Below are 8,655 nucleotides of genomic sequence, written 5' to 3'. Positions count from 1 at the left end.
ACCCAGCATATAATGACATGCTGGTTAGTTGCGTAAGCTCTACAAAGAACAGAATATAGCTCAATGAGTACAGGATTTCTTAGTTTGCAGAATGACATCAAGGCTTTCACGACACTTTGAGAGTCTGTATATATGATAGTCTTTTGCAGTTTTGATTTCTTTATATGCTTTACAGCTGATAAAAGTGCATAGGACTCAGCCGTAAAGATACTTGTTTCCGGGTGGAGTACACCGGATTCCGAGAAGGATGGGCCGACGGCTGCATAAGAAACCCCGGCATGTGACTTAGAAGCGTCTGTGTAATACTCTGTGCACGAGTACTTGGACTGAAGTTCTAGGAAATGCATTTTAATGTGTGCCTCTGGTGCGTGTTTCGTGACTTCTATAAATGATGTGTCACAATCTGTGAGCTGCCACTGCCACGGAGGTAACAGTTTCACTGGGGCCATAGGACGATGATCAAGCAGCGGAACACCCATTTCCTCACTAAGATTCCTCACACGCAAAGAGAATGGCTTTCTCGCTGCCGGTCGATTGTGGAATAGTGTGGCAACGGTCACATCCTTTATTGTTGAATAAGACGGATGTTCAGTATTTGCTTGCACTTTCAGAAAATATGTAAAACTGCTGTATGAACGCTGCAGATGAAGTGACCACTGATTCGACTCTACATAGAGGCTCTGGATTGGACTTGTCCTGAAAGCACCAGTCGCGAGACGGATACCTAAGTGGTGAACAGGGTCTAGTATTTTTAATCACTTGGCGTTGCAGAATTATAAATTATAGACCCGTAATCAAGGCGTGAGAGGACAAGACTTTTATACAGGTTAAGCAGACACTTTCGATCACTACCCCAAGTCGTACGCGACAGAAGCTTTAAAAGGTTCATTGTCTTCAGGCATTTTGTCCTAAGATACTTAATATAAGGAATAAATGTAAGCTTGCAATCTAAAATAATGCCTAGAAACTTATGCTCGCTGCTGACTGAGAGTGCATCTCCTTTGATTTGTATACTGGGGACAGGCGTTATGCCTCTTTTGTTTGTAAAGAGTGCGCAAGTGCTCTTCTGGGCGTTTACTTTAAAACCGTTCTCATCTGCCCATTTGGACAATTTGTTTATTACAAGCTGCACTTGTCGTTCACAGATGGCAATATTGCATTACTTGAAGGCAATTTGCACATCGTCGACATAAACGGAATAGAACATTGTCCGTGGAATGACTGTGTGCAGGGAATTCCTTTTTACAATAAATAGTGTGCAACTAAGCACGCCTCCCTGTGGCACACCGGTCTCTTGGGTAAATGACTTAGACAAAGCGTTACCTACTCTTACGCGGAATGTGCGATTAGATAGGTAACTTTCGATTGTATTTAACATGTTGCCACGGACACCCAGCGCCATGTTGTATCGTAAGCTTTCTCTAGGTCAAGAAACACTGAAAGACAGAACTGTTTATGTATAAATGCATCCCTGATATAAGACTCAATGCGAACAAGGTGGTCTGTTGTCGACATACCTTCCCTGAAACCACATTGTAAGGGGTCTAGTACTTTGTTATTTTCAAGGAAACATATTAGGCGCCTCTTGATCATTTTTTAAAACAGTTTGCACAGACAGCTTGTCAGCGCTATTGGTCTATAGCTGCTGGCTAGGGACGGGTCTTTGCCTTGTTTAAGCACGGGGATGACTATAGCCTCCTTCCACGAGGACGGGATATACCCAGCCGCCCACATGGCATTGAAAAGAGACAGGAGTGTTTTCAGCGCTTCAGGATGTAGGTGCTTAATCATTTCATACATGACGCGATCGCCACCTGGCGCCGAGTTGTTGCAGCAAGTAAGAGAAGCTTTGAGTTCAACTAGGCTGAATTTGCAGTTGTAATCTTCAGTCCGTGAACACTTTCGATCAAGGGGCTTTCGCTCTGCGTGTTCTTTGAACCTGAGAAATGTTTGTGTGTAATTGGACGCACTGGATACATGTTCAAAGTATTCGCCCAGACAGTCTGCCTGGTCTTCCAGGCTCTCACCTTGGCTACTGACTAAGGGTGATGGTTGTACCTCCCTGGCTTTTAATTTACTAACTCGATTCCACACTTTTGTTTCATCTGTGTAAGAATTTATACCGGAGATGTACTTCTCCCAACTCTCTCTTTTAGCACGTCGACGCGTTCTTCTACCCTGGGATTTTATTTGTTTGAAACTAATCAAGTTTTCGGCAGTTGGAGAGTCGCGAAGTCGTCCCCAAGCTTTGTTTTGATTTTTCCGTGATTGTTTACACTCTTCATTCCACCACGGGATGCGACGTTTATTCGTAAGTCCGTTAGTTTGACGGATGCATTTCGTGGCAGCGTCAATTATAAAGCCTGTTATATATGCCACAGTGTCTTCTATATTAAATGAGGCAATATCATCCGTGCTTAAATATGTAACTTCTTCGAAACGTTCCCAGTTAGCTGTGTCGACCTTCCATCGGGAAGTGTGTGGTGAGCATATATCTTGTTTTGTTAAGTTTATTATAACTGGGTAGTTTATTATAACTGGGGAGTGGGAAGAACCCAAAAGGGTTCTTGAGAACAGACCACTCCAGGTACGGCATTAGTGTACTCGACGTGATACATAAACCTATGGAGGAGTATGTGTTGTGCGCCACGCTGTAGTGCGTTGGCTCTTTCTTATTACGTATATATGCTCCTGAGAAAAAAAGAAAGTTTTCGATCAGGCGACCTCTCGTATCGCAACGAGAGTCTCCCCACAATGAGTTATGTGCATTGAAATCTCCGACAACTATGTATGGAGCCGGAAGTGCATCTATGTAGTTTTGAAATTCGGTTTTATTAAGTTGATAACTGGGAGGGATGTATATAGAACTGATAGTGACTAGCTTGCCAAACAGCACCCCTTGGACATCAACTGCCTCTAGGGGCGTACGAAGTTTTATTTCGCGACAGGCAACACCTCTGTCGACTACGATAGCCACACCACCGGATGACGCAATAGTGTCATCACGGTCTTTGCGAAAAATAGCATATTGTCTAAGGAAATTTCTTTGTGTATGTTTGAGGTGTGTTTCTTGAACACACAGCACCTTAGGATTAAACTTGCGTAGGATTTCTTTGACATCATCGAGGTTGTGTAGGAGTCCTCTGACGTTCCATTGTATTATTTGTGTATTCATGTTGAAAGTGTTTTTTGTGCTGTGTGTTTGAAAGAAACTAACTTAACTTACAGAGCCCTTGTCGGGCCCTGTGATGCGGGCTTTTTCTTTTCTGGAGCGATCGCGGGATTCTCGCCGCTCCTGAGGCGCTTGTGGCGCCGTCTGGCCGGTTGTGGTGTCCATCGCCTCGATGGGGATGGACACGCGCTCTTGCGAGCGGTTGGTGTGACGGGAAGGCCTCGTCTCGAGGGACGAGGCCCTGGAGCCCACCAGCCCGGAGGTGGATGGCCCCTTCTTGTGAGTTGGCGGAGCAGCGCTAGCTGCAGCCGCCGAGGGGGCGGATGGCGTTACTGCCGGCTCGCTGCTTGCGGGCCGGGCAGGCGCCGGAAGCCGTTGCGACGCTGCCCCCTGACGCGCCACTTCAGCAAAGTTGCTCTTCGGCAGGTATGACACCCGCCTGCGTGCCTCCTTGAATGAAATATTTTCTTTTACTTTGATTGTCACAATTTCTTTCTCTTTTTTCCAAGACGGGCACGACCGCGAGTATGCGGCATGCTCGCCATCACAGTTGACACAATGTGGAGTGTTATTGCAAGTTTCGGAGAAATGTTCTTTGTCACTGCACTTGGCACAAGTCGGCCGGCCTCGACAGTTCTGTGAACTGTGACCGAACCTTTGGCACTTGAAGCATCTGAGAGGATTTGGCACATATGGTCTAACTCGAATATTGAGGTACCCGGTCTCGATGGACTCGGGCAGAACACTTGAGTCGAAAGTAAGTACTAGGTGTTTGGTCTGAATTTCCTTAACATCTCGCCTCATCTTAATTCGTTTGACACTGATGACGTTCTGATCACTCCAGCCCTCCAGGAGTTCAGCTTCAGATAGCTCCAACAAATCAGCATCGGATACGACGCCACGGGTGGTATTCATGGTACGGTGCGGGGTTGCTGTTACTGGAACATCCCCAAAGGACACTAGATTGGGCAGTTTTTCATGTTGTTTCTGATCACGGAGCTCGAGTAGCAGATCACCACTGGCCATTTTCGATGCTTTGTAACCCGGACCGAAAACTTCGGTTAGAGATTTCGAGACGAGAAAGGGTGAGATCATTCTTACTGTCTTTTCAAGTTTATCAGAGTGGATGACGTGAAAGCGTGGAAAGTTCTTTGTTCGGTTGCCATAAAATTGAAAAATATCTTCCGTGCGCCCTCGTTTGTGAGAGCGATCAGGGAGTCGGGGGAATGACGAAAGAGCCATAAAGGTAACAATGATTTCGGTAACTATTCCAGCCGCCCACCACCGAGCCCAACAAGGGGACGCTACGAGACCTGAAGGAGACGCAGACGCCAGCTGTACATAGCTACTAAAACCTAATATAATAGACCCAAGGCTGGATAAACTACACCAGGTTAACCCTTGCTGCCGGGAAAATTGGAAGTAAAACGGAGTGAAGAGAAGACAGGAGAGATGGAAAGTGAGAGAGAAAGACGAAGGTTGGAGGGAGAGAGAGACAGGAAAAGGCAACTACCAATTTCCCCCGGGTGGGTCAGTCCGGGGGTGCCGTCTATGTGAAGCAGAGGCCAAAGAGGTGTGTTGCCTCCGCCGGGGGGCCTTAAAGGTCCATACACCCGGCATTAGCTCAACCTCCAGGATCCCCCTTTCCCCAGACACGGCTAAGCCACGCACGCTACGCGTGTGAGGGTCCAACCCCCGTGTGCTCGGGTCCGTGGTGTCGTAACACACCAAACGCCTGCTTGCGCAGACGACCCTGCGGGGTCCGTTTATTTTCATGGCGGCTGTTCTGCGGGGCCGGTCGCGTTGTGAAGCGGTCCGTATTCCGTGCCTTCTTACAGAGTAAGTAATCCATTTTTCCACTCTATATGCATGTAATAAAAGGTTGGGGATGTCAGCTGCTTGATGTGTTGCTGTTAGTTATCTTGCGCGCATATTTTGCCTCGTGGCCGCGTCAAATTGCAGCCGGCCCGTGGAATGGGCCGTGGCATCCCATATAAAGCTATAAAGCTGATCCTCCGTCAGGATCGTTAGTACGTGTACAGAACCATCCAGTCGTGTGGTTCAGTGAATGATGCGTGAAAAAACGAGGACGCAAGAAAATCCTGGCATGGTGAGCTGTTCCGCCAGATCGTGTTAAATCGCGTTTTTGCGCGAGATGGTCGAACAGCTTTTCTACTGCTTTTCTACAGCTTTGCTGCATTTCATTTAATCATCACCTGCATTCCTTTTAATAAGACAAATGTCATTACGGCGCGAAAGAGCGTCTCTAAGTTTCCCAACAACAGCCAGTGCCGCCGTGCCTGTTGCATGCATGCTTACCAGCTACACGCTGTCCTGATGCAGTTAGAACGATTATGACGCAGTATCAGCCTGCTACTGCGGGATGCATGATCACTATGACAATACAATTAAAATAACTAAAGAAATTAATGCAGCAAGTGTGGTGTTCAAACGTTGCCAAGCGTGATAAGCGGACCTGCCTCTTAAGATGCGTAGAATGAATCGGCTTCCTAAAGTCAGCTTCGCCGCAGTAGACGTGTTACGCTACTCAAACGTAGTAGACGTGTTAAGCTTACTCAAAAATTATTGCAGTGAAGCATACCAAAAGTGAAAAGGGGCCGCTATCACGGGACATGTATATGTTCCTTAACTATGTACGCGCGTACTCGCCTTCACCCATCACATTACGCGCGCGGAGGAGCGTAATAAGTGTATTGGCAGGTGTACTCACATATATGAAAACTGCCAAGAAAAGCTGGTTAAGGCAAGCTCTCTTGTCGAAACGTTCGCACCAGCCTGTTCGACCACTGTTATACCAGCGCAGTTTGTGTATTGCGGTGAAGCATACCGATAGTGGGTAGGGATCACGCGAATCGGGAGTGTAGGGTTTCAGCCAGCGACGAACCCTACCAGTCTCAACGTTCTAGTCTCAACAAAGCATATTTTTGCGCCAGGATGACGTTTCGAGAACGTTTGTTGGCTGTTGGTGATGACACAACTCTTTTACAGATAACATTCTCTAAGCCTTTTGAAATGACAGGGAGCACTGACACCGGCCGATAATTTCACATGTCATTTCTGTCCCCTGATTTAAACAGTGCAGTCTGCTTCGCCTGTTGCATTTTTGTAGGGTAGGCACTTTGCTTTGTTGTGTACCTGTCGTACTGCTATTAAATTTTCCTTTCCTTTTAAAGTGCTTACGTACATCACATCGCAAGGAGTCACTGTGTAATTAGTGGCCTTGTCATGTTAAAAAATCAGGCTCTTCTTAAGAGAGGTTGGGGTTAAGTACCTGTGAAATTTTTTAGAGGGGTAGTTTTCTGAGAAGAAATCAGATGCCAGAAACAGACCTGTGGTATCCTGGGTTTGAGTATTTAACAGTGGAACGGATACAAAATACAATATATTTCTTGTCCGAAACCAACAAGTAAGTGAAATCTGTAAATATATTAAACAGCGCCCATGAGCAACTGCAAGCTGTGCACACCTAGACCCAAAACGCACTTCTCTTGCTCCAGTCCATGCAGGCTGTAAGCTGCTTTGTTGAAGCCTCTAGTACATTCTCAGTGGTGCAGTAATTTTTGTCTGCATTTTGCTCAAGTGTGCCCTAGACATAATTGAGTGATTTGTAGTTGCAACTGGACTGCAGCCTCAGCCTGGGAGACTAGTGGTAGGGCACATTTTGTAAAACTAAGCTACACATAGCATTACCAGTTTGAGCAGAGACCTGTTTATATATGTGTCACCTTTAGCATCTAGATTTTTTACCATGAATTCAGAAAAATCTCCAGCACATCGAGTCCCTAGATTTGGAATGCTGTATAAGTTGTCTTCTGGTTCATTGCGGTTGCGCTTAACTTCTGTTCAAATGGGAGAGCACTTCTGCATAGCGCCTCAAAGACCATTCTTATTAGCATGCCTTCCTTTTTATTTTTCTTACCTACAATCAAGAGCAAACGTATATAGCACATGAATGTGCTGTGCTTGAGCTTGACTTACATTGCCATGTTTAGTAGCACAGTACACATAGTTGGTGTTGCTTCATTCAAGCTGAGCATTACTGCAACCTTTAACGGTAGGTATTATGGTGTGAGAGCAGAGAAATGGATATGCAAAGACAGTTGGGCACGTTAAGACATCTTTTTGTGTGTGAAAAGGTGAAAGATACACAAAATGAGATAGAACGCGTGTACTTTCATCTTTTCTCACACCAAAAAAAAAAAAAACGTCGGAGGAATAAGGTTTCTTCACTGTGCCATAGAAACTATATGTTTGCTCTCAAATGTAATTCTGATTCGTTGGATTTGTTCTTGTGCTGTTTTTCTTGAGTGTGCTTTACTTTTTACATGTCAACGTTTCAGACTCATTTTTATTTTTGACAGACTGAACATCCCACGTCTTGGTTTGACTTCCTGGTACAGGATACTTGCAGTTGGCATGGAGTGGTGAAGCAGCATGGTGTACTTTTATTAAAAGCACAGATTTCACCAGTATAGAAGCAGTTCATCAAAAAAACATGTGTGCTGAAAATAAAGTGTTCCTACCCACATTCCTCAGTCTCTAATTATGCTTGTATCCCCGTTCTCTTCAGCAAAACTACCTATATGGGGAATTGATTGTGATAAGTGCGTGTGAGAGTTTTCAGGAAGAGCTTTGGACCCTTTTTACTGGTGCACAGGTAAAATATGCACATGCTGTAAAATTGAAACACCAGGTGGAGTAGCAAACACCAATGCTTGATGTGGCATTTGTCGGGCTTGTGTGTCGGCACATTTTCCATACAACAATGTACTCTAGGACAGCATGCTAGCACTACAACGCACCCATCTTTTATGTTAGGTATACATTACTACAAGCTCTTTAAAGATGGCCACAAGAGAAATGCTGGCTTTAATTCAAAACTAAAGGTGAAGGAAGCTGTGAAAACGTATTGAGAAATTATGCAATCTGTGCTGTTTACTCAGTTCAGGTAACGTCCAAACGTGCCATAAGGCCTTGATAGCTGAAACCTGAGTAACAACTGCTAATGCAAATAAAGAATCTTGCTACACCTTTAAAAATGAGGCAGTGAAATGAAATTAGTGTCACAATTCCTTTTTGTTAGTACTTCGTTTGGGTTGAATATACTGATTGTAACAACACAAAGTGGAGGGGGTGATGTACAATAGAGAAATGCTAGTCTATTTTTATATTCCACCTTCTCTACATTCAAAGTGCAGTAAAGTTACCTTGGAAAGCTACAGTGAAGCCATTGGTTGAGTCTGTATGGTGGCAATCACCAAGCTAACTGCTTGGGTTTATGGTGCCTTACTTGTACATACCTATTTAAGTGTTGAGCTATTTGAACATTGATTAAGGTAACCAACATATGAACAAGTAGTTTACTGAGTAAATTACATGGGGAAGGGCAGAAAGATAGGACAGAGCACAGGGGGTGTATTCTGCAAGTGTCAACCAAACGGAAATAACCATTTCAACTGCTG

General features: G+C 45.0%; 1 long non-coding RNA gene across 1 annotated transcript; it reads left to right on the top strand.

Annotated features, from left to right (window-relative positions):
• The first annotated feature begins 4,930 nt into the window (after positions 1–4,930).
• On the top strand, positions 4,931–7,721 carry LOC125947476 (uncharacterized). The gene is made up of 2 exons (XR_007468324.1): positions 4,931–5,011; positions 7,555–7,721. It is a non-coding gene; the product is annotated as an uncharacterized LOC125947476 (long non-coding RNA).
• The last annotated feature ends 934 nt before the right edge of the window (positions 7,722–8,655 follow it).

This window comes from Dermacentor silvarum, chromosome 8, assembly GCF_013339745.2.
Source record: "Dermacentor silvarum isolate Dsil-2018 chromosome 8, BIME_Dsil_1.4, whole genome shotgun sequence".
Lineage (NCBI taxonomy): Eukaryota > Metazoa > Arthropoda > Arachnida > Ixodida > Ixodidae > Dermacentor > Dermacentor silvarum.
Note: the sequence above shows the minus strand (reverse complement) of the source record. Positions and strands in the feature narration are given on the sequence as shown.